The sequence below is a fragment of the Sminthopsis crassicaudata genome, chromosome 3, assembly GCF_048593235.1.
Source record: "Sminthopsis crassicaudata isolate SCR6 chromosome 3, ASM4859323v1, whole genome shotgun sequence".
In the NCBI taxonomy this organism is placed as follows: Eukaryota; Metazoa; Chordata; class Mammalia; order Dasyuromorphia; family Dasyuridae; genus Sminthopsis; species Sminthopsis crassicaudata.
The window spans coordinates 545827864-545849193 of record NC_133619.1 but is presented as its reverse complement, the minus strand read 5'-3'; the positions used below and the strand labels follow the sequence as shown (position 1 = coordinate 545849193).

General features: G+C 33.6%; 1 protein-coding gene across 3 annotated transcripts in view; it reads left to right on the top strand.

Annotated features, from left to right (window-relative positions):
- AMOTL1 (angiomotin like 1) overlaps positions 1-21330 on the top strand; it is a 241743-nt gene that overhangs the window by 30081 nt on the left and 190332 nt on the right. Inside the window, exon 1 of one of the 3 annotated variants that reach the window (XM_074304490.1) lies at positions 20223-20305. The exons of the other annotated variants lie outside the window; for them this stretch is intronic. The gene's annotated coding sequence lies outside the window, so the exon portion shown is untranslated. Of the gene's footprint in view, positions 1-20222; positions 20306-21330 lie in introns of those variants that run through there. 3 annotated transcript variants of the gene reach the window in all.

Sequence of the window (21330 nt, the reverse complement as noted above, 5' to 3'; positions counted from 1 at the left end):
ATAATGAACAGGTGAAAGGATTTGAAGTTAGGATCCAGGGGCTAATTCTACCTGTATGACATTGAGCAAGTAATTTAATCTCGGAATGCCTCAGTTTTTTCAAGTGTTAAAATGTGGGACTGGAATACATGATGTCTAAGGTCCATTTTTAAATAATCTTACCTTATCCTTATCACCAGGATACAGGGATGGGATTGAAGGGTTTTTATTCTCAGGCGGTAAGAACAATGATGCCAATGGCAAAAAGAACAAAAAATATGCAAAAGTAGCTGTATTGTTCCCCTCTCACCATGATCTACCTTCACTTTGTTCTTTTTCCCTTACTTCTACTATGTCAGACTAAGCCCAACCAATAGAAATGGATGCTATCTGATAGATCTTATCTGAAAAATAGATGTTTAAGATGGATACAGGGGGGAAAGATCTAAGGATGTCCCTGCCTCTCAATAATTTTTCTGAAATGGAAGTCTATTCTCATAAAGACACTGCCTAGTAGAATGAATTTTCTTTTGGAACTCACAAATTCCCTCTCCTCATTCCTTTTCTTTGGTATATTTAGTTCCTTTTCTTCTTTTTTTTAAAAAAAATTATTTCATATTTCTTAATGTCATGTAAAGTCTTAACACTCATTTAAAAAAAAGATTTTGAATACTAAAAATTTTCCTTCCTCTCCCTCCTCACCCTTTCTTGAAAAGATAAGCAATTTGATATCCATTTTATATATATGAAGTTACAGAAAATGTATTTTCATGTTAGCCATGTTGAAAAAGAAAATAAAACCAGAAACCCCCCCAAAATAAAATAAAAGCAGTATGCTCCAATCTGCAGTTGATGTATATATATTAAGAGATATAAATTTTCTCTTAATTATTGTTTTGGTATGTTGTTTTATTGTTGCTATTCTTCTTAATAAATTTATAGTTTCTAAGATTTGTTCTTTGACTCACACATTATTTAGGATTAGATTATTACTTTCCAATTAGCTTTTAAGCCATTCTTCCACAGTCCTTTATTAAATATAATTTTTACATTACGATCTGAAAAGGATACACTTAATATTTCTGCTTTTCTGCATTTGATTGTGAGGTTTTTGTGCCCTAATACATGATTAATTTTTGTGATTTCCATGTACAACTGAGAAAAGGATGTTCTATTCCCATTCAGATAGCCATCATATCTTTTTTTTTTTTTTTTTTGAGATTTTATTCATCACCTTAACTTCTTTCTCATTTATTTTTGGTAAGATTTATCAGACTCTGACAGTGGAAAATTAAGGTGCTTCATTAGTATAATTTTACTATTCCTCCTGTAATTTATTTAACTTCTCCTTTAAGAATTTGGATGCTATGATATTTGGTGCGTATACACTTAGTATTGTTATTTCATTTTCTATGATCTCTTTTAGCAAGATATAGTTTCCCTGCTTATTCTTTTTAAATAGGTCTATTTTTGCATTTGCTTTGTCTGAGATCACAATGGCTACTTCTGCTTGTTTTATTTCAGCTGAAGTATAACAGATTCTACTGCAGTCCCTTATTTTAACTCTTTCTGTTTCAAATTTGTAAACAACATATTGTTGGATTCTGGTTTTCAATCCTCTCTGCTCTCAGTTTCCATTAAATGGGTTGGTTCATCCCATTCACATAACAGTTATGTTTCCTTCCATCCAATATTTTCCCCTATCTTTCTTTTTCTCTTCATTTCTCAAAAGTATTTTCTTTATCACCACCACTTCCCTCCAAGCCATCCTCCCCACTTCCAGCTCCTCACTTTTCTTTTCCTCCTACCCTCCTATTTCCCCGTAGGGGAAGATATAGTTGCATACCCAACTGAATGTTTATTATTCCCTCTCTGAGTTCAGTTTCCATGAGAGTAAGGTCCAAGTGTTACCTACAACCCCAAATCTTCCTGTGGGTGATAATTTCACCCATTCTATCTATCCCTTCCCCCTTTTCCCAATGCATCCCTCTTTCTGATTCCTTAATTTATTTTTTATACCATCCACTTATAGTTAACGCATACTTAGTTTATGTATACTTCTAACTGCCCTAAGAATAATACAGTCCTTAGAAGTTACAAGTATCTTCTCATGTAGGAATATAAATAGTTTAATCTTATCAAATCTCTTATGTTGTTTATTTTATGTTTACATTTTTTGATTCTCTTGAGTCTTGTATTTAAAAGTTAAATTTTCTATTTAATGCTGGTCTTTTCATCAGGAACGCTTGAAAATCCTCTATTTATATTTAATTAAATACCCATTTCTTCCTTCCCTGAATATATGTTATATTTATGTTATATTTAGTTTCACTGGATAGGAGAGTCTTGGTTGTAATCTTAGCTCCTTTGCCCTCTGGAATATCATATCCCAAGCCTTTTCATCCTTTAATGTAGAAGCTACTAAATCTTGTATTATCCTGACTGTAGCTTCAGAACATTTGGGTTGTTTTATTCTGACTGCCTGCAACATTTTTTCCTTGACTTGGAAATTCTAGAATTTGGATATAATATTCTTATGAGTTTTTAGTTTGGGATCACTTTCAGGAAGTGATTCATGGATTCTTTCAATTTTTATTTTACCCACTGGCCTTAGTATATGAGAGCAGTTTTCTCAATTATTTATTAAACTATAATATCTAGGATTTTCCTTTGGTCATGGCTTTCACTTTGATCCATTTTCTGGGAAAGTTGTTTTCCTAATGAGATATTTCACATTTTCTTCTACTTTTTAATTATTTTCTTTTAATGCTTCTTGGTATCTTATGAAGTTATTAGTTTCCAATTGCTTAATTCTAATTTTTAGGGAATCATTTTCTTTTGTGAATTTTTGGACAACTTTCCAACACAATCAACTCACTCCCACTCCTTCTTTCTACATAGAATCTTTCTAACTGTCCTAATAATGACAAATTCTTAGAAGGTAAATGTATCCATCTTTTCCTATAAAAATGTAAACAGTTTAACCTTTTAAAGTCCCTTATGATTTCTCTTTCATGTTTACTTTTTTATGCTTCCCTTGAGTCTTGTCTTTGAAAGCCAAATTTTTTTATTCAATTATGGTCTATTTATTTATTTATTTTAAATCAGGAATGCCTCAAAGTCCTCTATTTCATTAAATATTAATTTTTTTTCTCTAAAGGATTCTGTTTTTCTGGGTAGGTTATTTGTTTCTTTGTTTGTTTTTTGTAGTTATTCTAGCTCTTTTGTTTTCTGGAATATTGTATTCCAAGTCCACTGCTCATTTAATTTGGTAGAAACTAAATCTTGTTTCATCCTGACTGTGGCTTTGTAGTATTTGAGTGATTTTTTTTCTGGCTACTTGGAAGCATTTTCTCTTTGACTTGGGAGCTCTGAAATTTGGCTGTAATATTCCTAGAAATTTTCATTTTGGAATCTCTTTAAGATGGTGATAAGTAGGGGGTGGAGCCAAGATAGTGGAGAGGACACCTTTTTTCTGAGCTCTCCTACTACCCTCACACTAATTACAAACTTCAGCCTCTGAAATAGTGCTGGACTGGTAGACTCCACGAATATTGCAAATTATCAGTAGAAGACAATTTCAAAGATCTCTAGAAAAGGTCTGTTTTAATCAGGTGTGGGCACAGGAGGAGACTAGGGGCAGGCAGGGAGGCAGAGGATGGAGGCCAGCACAGGCTGAGCAAACAGGGTGGGATGTAGTCTCCACAGGGCAGAGAATCTTCAGGGATGACTCTGCCACAGTGTTGTTTGCAAGCCAGGAAATCAGCAAAAAAGTTAGAAAACATCCAACACAAAAGCAAAAGGTAAAGAGTGTACCCCAAAGAGCCAGTCCCAGAGAATATGATCACACCCACCCAGCACTAATTCTAGCACAGTCATCATGACTTCTGGGTGTCTGTAGAGGAAGCTTAGAACTTCCATGCCCTAAAACCAAATCCCAACTTTAAAAAAAATGAGTAAAAAGGCAAAGTGAGCTCTAACTATAGACAGCTTCAATAGTGAAAAAGAAGAACAGATTTCAAACCCTGAGGAGACTAAAATTAGACTGTCTGCATATGAAGCCCCAAAGGGCTTATATAACCTGGTCCCCACCACACAAGGCTCTCCTAGAAGAAATTAAAAAGGATCTTAAAAGAGAGCTAGAAGAAAAATAGGAAAAGTAAAGGAAAACTTTGCAAAAATGTTTGGAAAAGGCATATGACTCATTAAAAGGTAGATTGGAAAAAGAAAACTTCCTGAAAAACAAAATATGTGAATTGAAAAGGATAAAGAACTCCAAGGAAAACAGAATTTGTGAATTGGAAAAAATAACTCCTTAAAAAAATTTGTGAAATGGAAAAAAATCTATAGACCAAAACAGTTCATTTAAAAACTCAATTGGGCAAATACAAAAAGTAAATGAAGAAAATAATTCATTAAAAATTAAAACTGAACAAATGGAAACGAACGACTCGAAGAGACATCTAGAATCAGTCAAGCAAAACAAAAAAATGAAAAAAATAGAAAAAAAGTTAAATACCTACTTGGGAAAACAACAGATCTGGAAAATAGATCTAGGAGAGATAATCAAAGGATTATTGAACTCCCTGAAAATCACGTTGAAAAAAGAAGATCCTAGACACTATTTTTCAGGAAATCATTAGAAAACTTCCCAGTTATCATAGAATGAGAAGGTAAAATAGACACCTAAAGAATTCATCAAACATCTCCTGAAAGAAACCCCAAAATTAAAACTCCAAGGAATATTGTGGCTAAATTTCAGAACTATTGGACCAAGGGAAAAAAAAAAAACAACAATTCAAATACCAAAGAACCACAATAAGGATTACTCAGGATCTAGTAGCTTCCACATTAAAGGATTGAAGGGACTAGAATCTGATATTTCAAAAGGCAAAAAAACTTTGAATGCAGCCAAGAATAACTTATCCAGCCAAACTGAACATTTTCTTTCAGGGAAGAAGATGGGCATTTAATGAAACAGGTAAATTCCATTTATTTCCATTTTATTTCCATTAATTCCAGAACTAAACAAAAAATTTGACCTCCAAATACAGGACTCAAGAGAGGCATAAAAAGGTAAAAAGAACTCTTGAGAACTGTATTTCTGTTATGGGTATACATAAAGAGTGCATGTATAATTTGAGTTTACTGTTATAATATAAAAAAGGAACTAGAGGTGTAAAGGGGATTGTACCAGAAAAAGAGAAAAGTGGAGGTAAAAAGAGAGAAATTACATCCCACAAAGAGGCAAAGGAAACTTGTTATATCTGAGGGAAAGAAGGGAAGGGGATGAATATTCTCTGAATCTTATGTTCATCAGACTTGTCTCAAAGAGAAAATATTAGACATATTTGGTTTACAGAGAAACTTCTCTCATCTTATTGAAAAGTGGGAGAGGAAAAGCAAAAAGGGAAGGTATAAGATAAATAAAAGGGAATACAGAAATAGTATGGGAAAGGGATAAGAAAGGAGGAGGGGATCCAAGGGACAGGGATTCTAAAGAGGAAGGACTGCTTTTCAGGTAAGTGATGCCCATAAATTAAATACTGGGGAAGGGGGGTAAGGGAAAAAGGAAAGAGAAAAGTATAATCTGGGGATAATAAGATGGCAGGAAGTACAAAATTAGTAGTTTTAACCATAAATGTGAATGGGATGAACTCTCCCATAAAATAGAGGCAGATAGCAGACTGGATTAAAACCCCAAATCCTACAATGTTGTTTACAGGAAACACATTTAAAGCAAGGTGATACATAACAGAATAAAGGTAAAAAGCCGGGGCAGAATCTATTATGCTTCAGTTGAAGTAAAAAAAGCTCATCCTGATCTCATATCAAGCAAAAGCAAAAATTGATCTTTAATTAAAAGAGATAACGAAGGAAACTATATCTTGCTAAAGGTACCATAGATAATGAAACAATATCAATACTTAATATATATGCACCAAGTGGTATAGTATCTAAATTCCTAAATGAGAAGATAAGAGATTTGCAAGAAGAAATAAACAGCAAAACTGTAATAGTGGGAGATCTAAACCTTATACTCTCCAAACTAGATAAATCAAACCATAAAATAAATAAGAAAAAAGTTAAAGAGGTAAATAGAATACTAGAAAAGTTAGGTACAATAAATCTTTGGAGAAAACTGAATGGAGACAGAAAAGAGCACACTTTCTTCTCAGAAGTTCATGGAACCTATACAAAATTTTACCATATAAAGAACATAAAGACCTAAAAATCAATTGCAGAAAGGAAGAAATAGTAAATGTATTATTTTCAGATCACGATGCAATAAAAACTACATTCAATAAAAAGCCAAGGGAAAATAGACCAAAAATATTTGCAAACTAAATAATCTCATTCTAAAGAATGAATGGGTAATTTTTTCCTGTGCAACAAGAAATTTGGTTCTGCACACATATATTGTACCTAGGATATATTATAACACATTTAACTTGTATGGGACTGACTGTCATCTAGGGGAGGGAGTAGAGGGAGGGAGGGGAAAATTCAGACCAGAAGTGAGTACAAGGGATAATGTTGTAAAAAATTACCCATGCATATGTACTGTCAAAAAACATTATAATTATAAAATTAATTTTTAAAAAAATTTAAAAAAGAATGAATGGGTAAAACAGGAAACCATAGACATAATTAATAATTTCATCCAAGAGAATGACAATAATGAGACAACATAATAAAATTTGTGGAATGCAGCCAAAGTGGTAATAAGGGGAAATTTTATATCTCTAGAGGCTTATTTGCATAAAATAGAAAAAGAGAAGATCAATAAATTGGACTTGTAACTAAAAAATCTAGAAAAAGAGCAAATTAAAACCCCCCAATCATATTAAACTTGAATTCTAAAAATAAAAGGAGAGATCAATAAAACTGAAAGTAAAAAAATCATTGAATTAATAAATAAAACTAAGAGTTGGTTTTACGAAAAAAACCAACAAAATAGATTAAACCCTTAGTAAATTTGATTAGGAAAAGGAAAAAGGAAAATCAAATTGTTAGTCTTAAAAATGAAAAGAGAGAACTTTTCACTAATGAAAAGGAAATTAGAGCAATAATTAGGTAAAGTTACTTTGCCTAACTTTATGTCATTAAATTTGATAACCTAAGTGAAATGGATGAATACCTACAAAAATATAAATTGCCCAGATTAACAGAGGAAGAAGTAAATTGCTTAAATAGTCCTATTTCAGAAAAAAGAATAGAACAAACTATTGATCAACTTGCTAAGAAAAAACTCAGGACCAGATGGATTTACATGCAAATTCTACCAAACATTTAAAGAACAATTAACCCCAGTACTATATAAACTATTTGAAAAAATAGGGAATGAAGTACTCCTAACAAATTCCTTTTATGACACAGACATGGTATTAAAATCTAAACCATGTAGGATGAAAAGAGAGAAAGAAAATTATAGACCAATCTCCCTAATGAACATTGATGCAAAAATCTTGAATAAAATATTAGCAAAGAGATTACAGATAATCATCCCCAGGATAATACCAAGTAGGATTTATACCAGGAATGCAGGGCTGGTTCAATATTAGAAAAACTATTAGCAAAATTGACTGTATCAATAATCAAATTAACAAAAATCATATGATCATCTCAATAGGTGCAGAAAAAGCATTTGATAAAATCCAACACTGATTCCTATAAAAAACACTAGATAATATAGGAATAAATGGAGTTTTCCTTAAAATAGCCAGTAGCATCTATTTAAAACCATCACTAAGCATCATATATAATGGGGATAAACTGGAACCATTCCCAATAAGATCAGGAGTGAAACAAGGTTGCCTACTATCACCATTACTATTCAATATCGTATTAGAAATGCTAGCTTTGGCAATAAGAGATGAAAAAGAGATTAAAGGAATTAAAGTAGGTAATGAGGAAACCAAATTATCACTCTTTGCAGATGATATGATGGTATACTTAGAGAACCCCAGAGATTCTAATAAAAAGTTATTAGAAATAATTCACAACTTTAGCAAAGTTGCAGCATACAAAATAAATCTACACAAATCATCAGCATTTTTATGTATCACTAACAAAATCCAACAGCAAGAGATACAAAGAGACTTTCCATTTAAAATAACTGTCGATAATATAAAACATTTGGGAATCTATCTGCCAAGGGAAAGTCAGGAGCTATATGACCAAAACTACAAAACACTTTCCACTCAAATAGTCAGATATAAACAATTGGAAAAATATTAGGTGATCTTGGATAGGTCAAGTGAATATAATAAAGATGACAATACTACCTAAACTAATCTATTTATTTAGTGCTATACCAATCAGACTCCCAAGAAACTATCTTACAGACCTAGAAAAGGTCTATCTTTTCATTCTTTTGGCTTTATTTTATTTTATTTTTTTTTGTATTTTATAAAGTCATTAACTTTCAGCTATCCAATTCTAATTTTTAAAGAATTATTTTCTTTTTTTTTCAGTAGTATTTTATTTTTTCAAATATAGGTAAAGATAGCTTTCAAAATTCATTTTTTGGTTAGGTTTTTTTTTTTTTTTTTTTTGAGAGGCAATTGGAATTAGGTGACTTGTACAGGGTCACATAGCTAGGACTGATTCTAGGGCCAATGTTTTATCCTTTGCACCATCTAATTGCCTCCAACATTCATTTTTATAAGACTTTGTGTTGCAAAATTTTCTTCCTCTTTCCCAAGATAACAAGCAATCATCTTTTTAAACATGTTTACACATTTGTCATGTTGTGCAAGAAAGATTGGACTAAACGAGGGGAAAAAAAAACACAAAAAAGAAAAAAACCAAAGAAACAAAAAAAGTAAAAATACTATGTTTTGATCCATATTCAGTCTTCATAGTTTTCTCTTTGGATTCACACGGCACTTTCCATTACAAGCCTTTTGGAATTGCCTTGAATCACCGTGTTGTTGAGAAAAGCCAAGTCCATCTACCGTTTATCATTACATAATCTTCTTGTTAACTGTGTTCTCCTGGTTCTACTCATTTCACTCAGCATTAGTTCATGTAAGTCTTTCCAGACTTTTCTGAAATCAGCTTGTTCATCATTTTTCAGTTCTATTTATTTCAATTCTATTATTTTGATATATCATAACTTATTCAGCCATTCTCCAACTGATGAGCATCCACTCAATTTCCAATTCCTTGCCATTATAAAAAGAATTGGTACAAACATTTTTGTGCAGTTGGGCCCTTTCTTCTTTGTTATTATCTCTTTGAGTTACACAATCAGTAGTGAGATGGCTGGATTAATGAGTATATATAGTTTGATAGCTCTATGAGCTTAGTTCCAAATTGCTCTCCAGAATGGTTGGATCATTTTACAACTCCACCAACAATGGATTAGTGTTCCAGTTTTCCCACCAGCCCTCCAACATTTATCATTATCTTTCCCTATCATCTTAGTCAATCTGAGAAGTAAGAGAAGAATTATTTTCTTTAGTGAGATTTTTATGCCTTTTTAAAAATATTTGGCCAATTCTACCTTTTAAGAAGTTATTTTCATCAGTGAATTTTTGTACCTCTTTTTTTTCCATTGAATCAATCCTGTTTTTATGATGTTGTTTTCTTCAGTATTCTGCCTCTTACCAAGCTTTTAATTATATTTTAATAATTTTCTTACTTTGTTTTAATTTCTTTGCTTAATTTTTCTTCTACTCCTTCTATTTGATTTTGAAAATTTTTTTTAGCTCTTCCAGGAATTCTTATTGAACTTCTAACCAACTCATATTGTTTTTTCCCTTGAAACTTTCTGTACTTGAAGATATTTTGACTTTATTATTTTCTTCTGAGTATGTTCTTGATTTTTCCTGTCACCATAGTTTTTTTATGGTCAGGCTCTTTTTTGTTGTATCTTTATTTATTTTCTTTGTATGTTTATTTTTTAACTATTCCTAATTTTGAACTTTACATTAAAGTTGAGTTGATTCCTTGGGATTGTGATCAACACTGCTCAAGACACTCCCTTAGAACCAAAAGTGACACCATTTCTCAGAATTCCCACTCCTTCTTGATAAAAGTGCTCTTTTCTGATTTTGTACTATAACCCAGAAATGGTATGGGCAGTGGAGCTGTCAAATAGTGTCTGGTCCTGTGTCCAGTGCTGGCACAGAGGAGGTCTTATAATTTCTTTTTGGCTAGTTGTGTGGTCCGCAATGTGTTTCTGACTTGAGAGCTCCTGAAGCTTCTGCTGCTTTGTTGCCATCACCTAGTTCTACCACTGATGTTTCATCCACATATGCTCCAATTGAGCCTCCATTCCTGGCATACAGATTTCTCTTTCTGATCTCCTAAACTGTCTTGGGCTGGATGAACATTTCACTTTGACCTTTTGTTGGCTTTGCCACCATAGAATTTGATTGAAAGTTGTTGGCAAAGAAATCTTGGGAGAAATTGACTGAGTACTTGTTCTAGTCTGCCTCTTAGGATTCCTTCCACAGAAGCTCTAGTTCTTTTTGCATGTTTTATTCACTAAAATTTTCCTATTCTTTTGGCCACATAGGATTGTTTGCATCTCTACCACACAGTGATAAGGGAACTGTCCAATCCCATTAAACTCTGTACTCTGTACAAGGAATGAGGGAAGAATTTATCCCTTGAGAACATTTGTTCTTGGAAAGTTACCCAAGTTTGCTTCCAATGGGATCAGATATACCTTGAGAAGAGATATTCTTGACCTCCTCATTCTGGGAGACAGCAAGTGATTTATTATAATGAAGACTAACATAGCATTTGTGGTAACTTCTTTAAAAATAAGGGGTGGAAATGTGTGCCAACTTTGTTAAGGATTATGATTTCAATGAAGCACTGGAATGGATTTGGATTTGTTTGTTAGAATTTTTAATAAGCTTGGTTTCTCCCACCAGGTGGCATCCTTCTTTAATGTTAGTGGAGGACTATGGGTAGCTTTCCCTGCACCAAACTAATTTTGTGATCCCAGGTCATTGGGTGGAGTTTGAAAGGCCAAGGGAAAGCTAGGAGGAATTGATGATAGATATCCTGGATACAGGAAGGAGGTGGGACAGCGGATATTTGTACTGTCTGCCCACCCTTCATCCTGTAACGTGTGAGCCACCCTTTAGACCACTGGACAAATGCCCAGATACCTCCAAGAAGAGTCCTATTCTGTAGAAGGATTATGTTTTTGTTATGTAGGATATGATGATAAAATTTTGCTTTCTCAGGAGTGGTATCTGTAAAACATGGTTCTATGGAAAAACAGATGAATTGGAGGTCACAAGAAGCTGGATTCTCACTCTAGCTCTGCTACAAACTATTTTTGTGATCTTGGACAAGTCACAACTTGTATGCCTCAGTTTCCTCATCTGTAAAATGATGGGTTGGATTAAATAACTTCTAAGATCCCTTTGCGTATGATCATATGATCACAGTTTTAGCCTCATTAGTTAAGATCAAAAAGTTCAAGGACAGTGAATGGAATCTCTTCTTTTTATGTATAGATCAACTTATATCATGCTTTTGCTCAAAACATTTCCATAGCTTTCTGTTGCTCAACAGGGAAAATATAAATACCTATGCTTGAAATTTAAAGTGATCCAAAATCATATATCATCATATTTTCCCAACTTTTTCTCATATCATTCTCTTCATCTTACTTGGCATTCAATGTAAATTGTTTACTCACTGACCTCCCATATATGCTCTGTGTTTCCCCATATCCATTCTTTGTTCTTTCTGTTACCTAAACTTAACTCAAACAGTATGCCATCCAGAAAGTCCTTAGATTTGACACAGTATGTTGTTTGTACCTCTCTTAGACCTTTATGCGTTGGTGTGTATTATAATTGTTTATATATGTGTCATTTCCCCTATCTAGTTGAGAAATTCTTTGTAGCCAGGGAGTCTGTCTTAGTTAAACTATGCCAAAACTTGGCACAGTATTTTATATGCAGTTGATACTTTAATTTTTTTTAATTAAATTGAAACTCCAAAGAGGCATGGAAAGATAAGAAAAATCAATCACTTAAAACACCACATTTATATACAAATGAAGATCAACATAATTGTATTTAGATCTAGAAAGGACATCAGAGATTTCTACTATAGTCCCCTCATTTACAGATAGGGAAGATAGAACCTTGGTAGAGATTAAGCTTCTTGTCCAAGGTCTGGCAGGTAGTTATCTTATTTTCTGATTAAGTGTAAGATTCTTTTCTTTACATTATACTAGAGAACCACATCCTGGGGAGCTTTAAGGGAAGGGCAAATGAGATAGCCTTATATATTTAAATTTGAAGGGACAAAAAGAAGCCCATATATCCAAAAGTGGCCCCTCCAGTGACTGAAATTTTCAAAAACTAGTATTATTCAATATCTACTGTTACTCCTATGACTTCTGACTTAAAGAACCTGGTTTTCTAAAAATTAAATGCTGTTGCTCTATGTTGAGATGATTAAGGCATTAGACAACTAACAGTTAAGCATTGAACCTGGGAATTATGAGTCTTAGTTTTGTCACCAAATAGTGGAGCCCTTTGGAAAGCCACTCAAATCTCTTTTGTAAAATGGGAATAACAATATTTGCCTTGCATGCCTCATAGGCAGGTTGCAAGAATTAAATGGGAAGAGAAAGCTCAGAATGCAAGATGAGATTATCATCATTTTAACACTGGTTAATTTATCAAATTAACTCTTCCTTTATAAGAGACTAGTACAATCCTATGTTACAGAGGGAAAGGGCTGTATCATAAGATTAGCTACTGGGGAAGATAATGTCTGGTAGAGTTTGGGATTTTGGAGGGGGTGGAGTCTCTGCATAGTGAGGGGGGAATAGGAAGTTGTGAAGATGTGAAATGTTGAAGAGAGGAAAGATGAAAAAAGCCAAAATGCTTAAGATAAACTTTGCATGCATCATATTGATTCAGGTCCTGCCTTAATGATAGAGTATATCCAGGCTAATAGATCCCTATTCCTCCTCTGGGAATTATAGCCTAGAGAGTTGGCAATCAGTGATTGATCTATTCTGTTGGAGGAGTTTTGAATACATTTGTAAAATGAGGGGATTGGACAAGATAATCTCTTAGGTCTCTTCTAATTCTGTGGCTTACTTAGTAGAAAGAAAGATTTGGAATCAGAGAACCTAGGCTCAAATACCAACTATGTTCGTTAAACCAATTATCTAACGTCTGTGGACCTTGGTTTTCTCATCAATAAAATGGAGGTATTAGTCCTCTGAAATTCTCTCCAGTTCTAAATGTATGATCCTAGCATGATAAAATTGACATTTTATACACAATTTTAACATTTGCCTAAAGTCCAAAGCCTTCTAAATGAACTGTCATTTCTTTGGCCATTTTATACTTATCATAGGAAAACCACTTAACCACTTTGGGCCTCAGTTTCCTCATCTATAAAAGGAGAAATTTGACTCAATGGCATTTGAGATTTCTTCCATTTTTAGATCATTGATCACATGGACTTATTCTTTGGGGTCCAGGTCAGAACTAAGTTGATCTCCAGAGGTTGGGAATATAAGAGTCATTCACCTAGATGTTCACCCAGTGTACATTGGTATATTTTCACTCTTTTAATGAATATTTATTAAAAATTGTGGGTTTTTTCTAATTACATGTAAAGACAATTTTTATCTCAATTTTTTTTACCTTTTAATGGTATTTTATTTCCAATTACATGTACATATAGTTTTCAACATTCATTTTAATAAGATTTTAAGTTCCACATTTTTCTTCCTCCCTAAATTTTCTCTTCTCCAAGATAGCAAGCAATATGATATAGGTTATACATGCACAATCATTTTAAACATTTCCATATTAATCATATTCTGAAAGAAAACTAAGAATAAAAGGAAAAAACCATGAGAAAGAAAAAGCAAACCAAAAAAAGTGAAAATAGTATGTTTCAGTTCAGCATTCAGACTCCATAGTTCTCTCTCTAGATGAAAATGACTTTTTCTATCCCAAGTCTACTACAATTGTTTAGGATCATTGTGTAACTGAGAAGGTCTATCATAATTGATCAACGCATAATCTTTGCTGTTATTGTGTACAATGTTCTCCTAGTCATATTGTGAAAGAAGAAACAACAAAAGGGAAAAGCCACAAAAAATAAAGTGAAAATACTATGCTTTGATCTGCATTTAGACTCCATCAGTTCTTTTTCTGGATGAGGATAGAATTTTCCATCATGAGTCTTTTGGACTTCCATTGGATTGTTGTATTGCTGAAAAGAGCTAAGTCAATCATAGTTGACTATTGCACAATTACTGTTACTATGTATAATGCTTCCTAAGTTCTTCTCTTTTCACTTTGTATCAGTTCATATAAGTCTTTCCAGATTTTTTTTTTCTTTCTGAAAACTGCTTATCATTTCTTATAGCACAATGTATTCCATTACATTCATACTTAACTTGCTCAGCCATTCCCCCAATTGATAGTCAACCCCTCAATTTCTAATTCTTTGCTACCACAAAAAGAGCTGCTACAATTATTTTTGTACATGTGGGGCCTTTCCTCTTTTTTTATGTCTTCTTTGGAATACAGCCTCAGTAGTAATATTGCTGGATCAAAGGGTATGCATAGTTTGATTGCCTTTTGGGCCTAGTTCTAAATTGTTCTCCAGAATAGTTTGATTAAATTGGTACCTTTTCAAGCTTAATATCAGTTAGTGTTCCCTTGACGAACTTGCACTAATCATGCTTGAAACAGAAACCAGAAAGATCCCTGCTGTGTTTTCCCAGCTCTGCATTTTCCTGTTTTGGAATTTCTATACTATGGAACTTTATAGTTTTCTTCATATACCACTGATTATTAACAAAATAACATTTTACCCATTTTTTGCAACTGACCATAATTAGAATCTGATTGGAAACCATTATCTTTGGGAAGAAATTAAAAATTCAGTTAACAGGGAGATGAGAGTGGTTGTTTGTCCTTCATGCTTAAAGATGGCCAATAATATCACAGTGTTGGAGTCAAGGTACAGTGTGTTTGTGATTGATCAATCCAATATGATCTCAGAAGACTCTACCCCAGGTTGAACACAAATAGTCTTTTTGAACTTTTGGGATGGGGATGTCACTAGATTTGCACATCTCATTTCCTTTGTGCATCTGAGATTCTCTTTCCTCACAAAGAATACCTTCTTTGATGCAGGCATGCCATGCCAGGAGGTCTCTCTGCAGTCTGCTGCAGTCTACCATGCCAGAAAATTGAATTACTTCCATTTGAATTGTCATAGGAAGATTCTGAAGATTACTTGGCAAGATAAGATATCAATTCCTTACACCCTCTCTAGAGATTGATGGGTGTGAGAGGAATAGATAGATTTATCTAGAAACACTTGAGGCCTTATCACTGATTTTGAAAGATCCAGCCTGCTTCCTGCCCTAAAACAGAGAATAGTATTGGGAATATGAAGGAAAATGTCTTTCTGCCTTGAGCTATATTAGACAAAAGGGAAACTAGTTGTATCCTTGACTAAAGAAACCAAAGAAAGAGAAGCAAAAGAAATGGAATCTGATGAGACAAGACAAAAGAAAAAGGCAAAGAAAATCTATGTGACCTGGACTAACAAGTTTTCCATTTGTTAAAGATAGGTTGTCAGTGGAAATCTTTTGAGACTGTCTCCCATATTTCCTGAATGTTAAATATGTGTAACACTCTATGCAAAAACTCTACCATTTAGTCATTTCTGCAGGCCTATGCACATTTAGAGAACTGTATAAATAACCACAGAAGTTTGCTGGAGAAGTCAGGCTACCCTGATTATAGTTTCTGGGACACTTTCTAACTGGATGACCTGGAATAAATCCTATTTGATTTGGGTTGTGTAGGAGAAACATAAACAAACTTGCCTTGTTATTCAGCTAAGCAAGTAGACACATTCAGCTTTCTCTGTCTGTCTCTCTTTCTCTCTCTCCTCCCTTTGCCTCTATTTCTCCCTCCTCCTACCTACTCCCTCTACCCTTTCCTCCTCTTCTTCCTCCTCCTCTTTCTTTTTCCTTTCTCCTTGAGTTGCAAGGGACACAGAGAAGCCAGTGCTCAACTTCCTAAGGTCCTCTGCCAGAAAGTAAAACAGGTCAAATTATTAAAAAGAAGAAAAATGAGTGCTTCTTGGCAAAATAGGGAAAACAAATGTGAAGGTATGGCTTTGCTATCTCCAATAGTCTCCACTGTATGCTGAAATGCACACTATATGGGACTGGATAAATACAAGCCTCTGTCACTATAGCAAGAGCATGTGGCCAGTTTAAGGTCATCACATATTTTGGGGGAGCTTAAAATCTCTTCTACTTGTGACCCTCCTATAAACCCCAAATTTGATTTTAAAAATGGACAATATGGTAATATGATTTATTTCTAACACCTCCCTAAATGGATTTTTCAGGAGAAGAGTGGATACCATAGTGAGATATATGGCTTCACATAGTATAAAGCATTTCACTGAAATTCACTTTATTAATGTGTTGCCTTGGGAGGTGGAGCTTACTCTGAAATAAATCCTGCATATAAGACACAGATGGGGCCTTTGATTAGGAATTGCTGTGGGAATTCCTTACATCTGGTGGGGCAGCACAAATGGTTAGAGGTGCTATTCTCCCTCCAATATTTTGTTATTTATTGACTAGAATGACCATAAAGAAATGTCCCTTCCCCAGTGCAGCCTCACACATTGGCTAGGTAGTTTTGTGACTCTCTCATTTTATTTTATTTTTTGATAAATTAGCATTTTTATTTTTAGCAATAAAGTACTTTTAATTAAGGTATATACTTTTTTAGACATAATACTACTTCACAGACTACAGTACAGTAAACATACTTCATCATAATAAACATAGTTTACATGCACTGGGAAACCAAAAAATTAATGTGTGACTTTCATTTTTAAAAATATATGGAACTTTGCCCTAAAAATAGAGCTCTTTTATACAATCTTCACCAGAATGGAAAGTCATCCAATCTTCAAATTATGTTGAGTTATTTATATTTTTTAAAATTGTAATAACATTTTTAAAAAGTACTTAGCACAGTGCCTGGCACATAGTAAGCACTATATAAATGTTTATCTTTCCCCTCCTCTTAGCCATCTTGTCTCCTTTATTGGAGAGTTTTTACTCATTGGGAGTTCCCTTTATCAGATAGTATTTATTTAGTAATTTAAGGTTCCCAAAGTGCTTTACATGTGTTTTCTCATTTGATCCTCCCAACAACCCTGTGGAATACATGCTGCTATTATTCTTCAGAAGAGAGAACTGAGGTAGGAAGACTTTTCCAAAGTCATACCACTAGTAAATATCTGAGGTCAGATTCAAATTCAAGTTTTCCTGACTCCAAGTCCACAGCTCTGTCTAGCATTCTACTTACTTCACCACTTAGCTCTTATACTAGTGAAATCAGAAGTCCAGTCCAATCACATCATTCCCCAATAGAATGTAAGGTCCTTAAAGGCAGTAATTGTTTTTCTTTTTCTTTTTGTCTTTGTATCCTCAGGGTTGATTAGGTAGTACCTTGTACATAATAGATAATAAATTTTTGCTTAAATTGAGTTGAGAACCACTTTTTTTTCCTTACCCTCACTAGGAAGGCACTGGTGCTAAAGGTATCTAGGACCTCTATGTAAGAGATCTGAATTTTATCCATTTGTTTTCTACATCTTGAGTTTTTGTAGTTATTTATGATTATTTGGATTTATTTGGCTATCTTGCATCTGAATTATCTCACCTAGAATTCTTCTTTGGGAGATACTACTTCAAGTTTCTGTATCATATACCAATCAGCATTTACTATGTCCATATGCCCTGAATTTTACAAGGTACTATGGGAAATAAAGGAGATATAGAACTTATAAGAGACTTTTAACTTTAATTAAAAAGAGAAAATTAAGCTACATGGAAGAGAACAAACAGAAAACAGTATGAGCCAGTATATGTTTAAGAGCTGAATTCAGTGGTAATAGATGATTCATGCTCTAAGAGGTCATTTAAGGGGCAGTCAATGACAATTATAGTTGAAGTTTTCAGGAGGGAATAAAACTTGGGGCCTTAAGGAAGAGTGAGAGTTGTCTAGACAAAAGAAATGGAGGAAAAACATTCTGGATAGGAATGGCTAGTGTTAAATTTAGGGGAAACTATATGAGCAAAGACAGGAGAGTGAGTATTTGTCAAGAGAGGATCATTGGACTGGAGCAAAGGGTGATGGAGTAGCTTCAAAAAGATCAAAGGAAAAAAGACAAAGGATCCTATTTCTTAATCATATCAAAGCGACTTTTTTTAATGTCATAAAAGTTCCTAATCTGAGATTCTTTGAGTCCTCATTCATTAGTATTGCCTGAGATAGAGAGATGAGCAGGTTTTGTTACTCTACTTTGTTACTGGGACCCAGTCCTCTTCACTTATTAAATAAAGACAACAAGCATCTCACCTCATTCACTGTTGTAGAGCTTTATAATTTTAAATTTTGATTTAATAATTATTGCTTTATAAGTTTAATTTGATATATATCTAATGGTATGTGAATTATCTCAAAACTATTTAGTACTGGTTAAAAAATAAAAAGCAGATAAGGAAGAATCAAAAATAATTTAATTCATTAACCCATTGTTTGGTAAACATGAGAACAAAAATTACTTGGGGAAGAAGTCCCCGTTTTCATAAGAATTACTGGGGAAACATAAATTGTTAGAATTTAGGTTTAGAAAAATATTTTCTATTATTCACGACAATAATCTCAAAATAGAAAATGTAACCAAATATTAATGAAAAATTAGAAAAGAACAAAGGCAGCTACCTTTTATAGCCCTGTGGCTATGAAAAGTCTGTGGAAAGAATTGTTAAACAAATGAAGGATATAGGCAATCACAAAAGATAAAAACAGATATTTCTCATTACATGAAATTGGAAAAGTTTTGTGCCCTACCCTAAACAAAAACCAAAAGTGACCATGAAAGAAAAAGGGAAGCTATCAATTGGTACTAAAATCTTTGCATCAAGTATATATAGATAACTAATATAAATAAGATCAAGAGCCACTCACCAATGAGCCAAAGGATAAGAATGAAAAGTTAAGAAAACATTGCAAACTATAAATAAATCTTGTAAAATTGCTGCATGTCATTAATAAGAGAAATTAAGTTGATACAGGTTTCATATCACATCAAACAAATTAGAAAAGAGGAAAAAGTAGAAAATCATCAATGATAGAAAAACTGAAAGAAACTCTCAAATATATTATTGGTGGATCTGGGAATCAATCATTTTGGAAGGCATTTTGAAATTAGACTACATAATTTATTTGTCCATATCTCCTGACCAAGAAATGCCACTAGTAGGCTTATACCTCAAGGAGACCAAAGATAGGAAGAAAGACCCTATATATTCCATAAAATTTATAGTAGCACTTTTTAAAAATAACAGCAAGAAGATAAAAACAAAATAACTGCCTGTTGACTGAGAAATGACTAAACAAATTGTAGCATCTGAATGTAATAGAATGTAACTCCATAAAAAATGACTACAAAGAATACAGAGAAGATACATAAGAACTGATGCAAAATAAAGTTAAATATAATTAGGAAAACAGTATTCTCAATGATTACCGCAGTGCAAATGTAAACAACAATAAAATCCAACAAAACTAAATCCTTTGTAATTATAATGATCAAGTTTATTTTTAATAAAGAGATGAGAAAATGAACCTCCCAGAGGTGAGGGACTAAGTTTATAGAACATTCCCTATGACATCAGATTCAATTGATTCATTGGTTAATTTTGCTGAAGAACTTTTCTTCTTTTTTTACTTTCTTATTTAGGTTTATTTGCTGGCAGGGGTGGGGAGATATATTTGGAAATTAAGAATTAAGACACAAGATATAAATAAAAAGTTTTAAATAAAAAAGAATCAGCCTCAGATATTTACTAGTTGTGTGATCCAGGGCAAGTCACTTAACAAGAAGAAAAAGGAGGAAGAGGAGGAGGAAGAAGAAGAGGAGAAGGAGGAAGAGGAGGAGGAGGAGGAGAAACTTTTGAACTACGGAATGATATGATTAGACCTGTGATTTAAGAATATCAATTCGGCAGTAGTTTGAATTGCAGAGATGAGATCAATTAAGAGACTATTGAAATTATCCAAATGAAAAGTGATGGCCTGAACTAGGATGATTGTGATGTGAGTAGACAGAAGGTGATAGATGTGAAAGCAATTACCAAGACTTGGAAGCTAATTGAATATAGGTGGTGAGAGAGTGAAAAATTGAGGATAATTTCAAGGTTTTTAACCTAGATAACTGGAAGAATGTCAGTGACTGTGGCAGTTCAGGAAGAAAAGTAAGTTTTTGGAGAAAGATGATTTCTATTTAGATCATGTTGTGCTTGAGATGACTAAAGGATATTCAGATAAAGATGACCAGCAGACAATTCACAGTGTAATAATGGAACTTGAGAGATGACCACTGGATATGTGGTTTGGGGAATTAGCTGCATAGGGATCAGAGTTGAATCCCGAGACCTCATGAGATCACTGAGAGATGTTATAGTGAGAGAAAAGGAAAGAACCCAGGACAGAACCTTGAGGTACATCCTTCCATATCAAAGGGAAGGAAAGGCTAAGCATAGGGATGATCATATGTATCAGTAGAAGAGACCTATGATTAATCAGACAGATAGGAAGAGAGAAGCACAACAGAGCAATGTCACAGAAATCTAAAAAGGAGAGAATATACATGGAGAATGGATAACATATTCAATTACCAATGAAAGGCCCAGTTTATTGAAACCTGAAGAAAGGTCATTAAATGATGGGAATGGAAGGCAGATTTCAAGATTTTGAGAAACGAGTAGGAGATGAGAAAGTGGGGGCAATGAATAGACAGCTTTTTAAAAATAGGGGTCTAGCTGTTAATAAAAAGAAAAAAAATGTATGCTTATAACTTGAGGAAATAGTAGGACTATGTGAAGGTTTTTTAGAGGCAGGGAAAATTTGGACATATTTATAGACAAGAAGAAAGAAGGTAGTGGACAAAGAGGTTGAAAATTAGGAAAAGAGGATCATTGAAGGGGCAAACTTCTATAGAAAAGGACAAGAGATGGTGTCAGGAGCAAAGGAAAAAAGATTGGAATATTCTTTAATGGTATCCTTTAAATTTTCATTTAAGACTGAAACTTGTCCTTTATTTCCCCCATTCCAGTTATTCTCATTCACTCTTCATTCTACTTTCCCACAATATCCACTTTTATTGAAAGACTAAAGGATTTACTATCATTTCTCTGTTCAAAGGCAGATTAGGAATTATTTCTCTCCTTCCCCCCACCCCATTCAAGTAAGCTTTCAACCTGTTAACCTTCTATGTAAG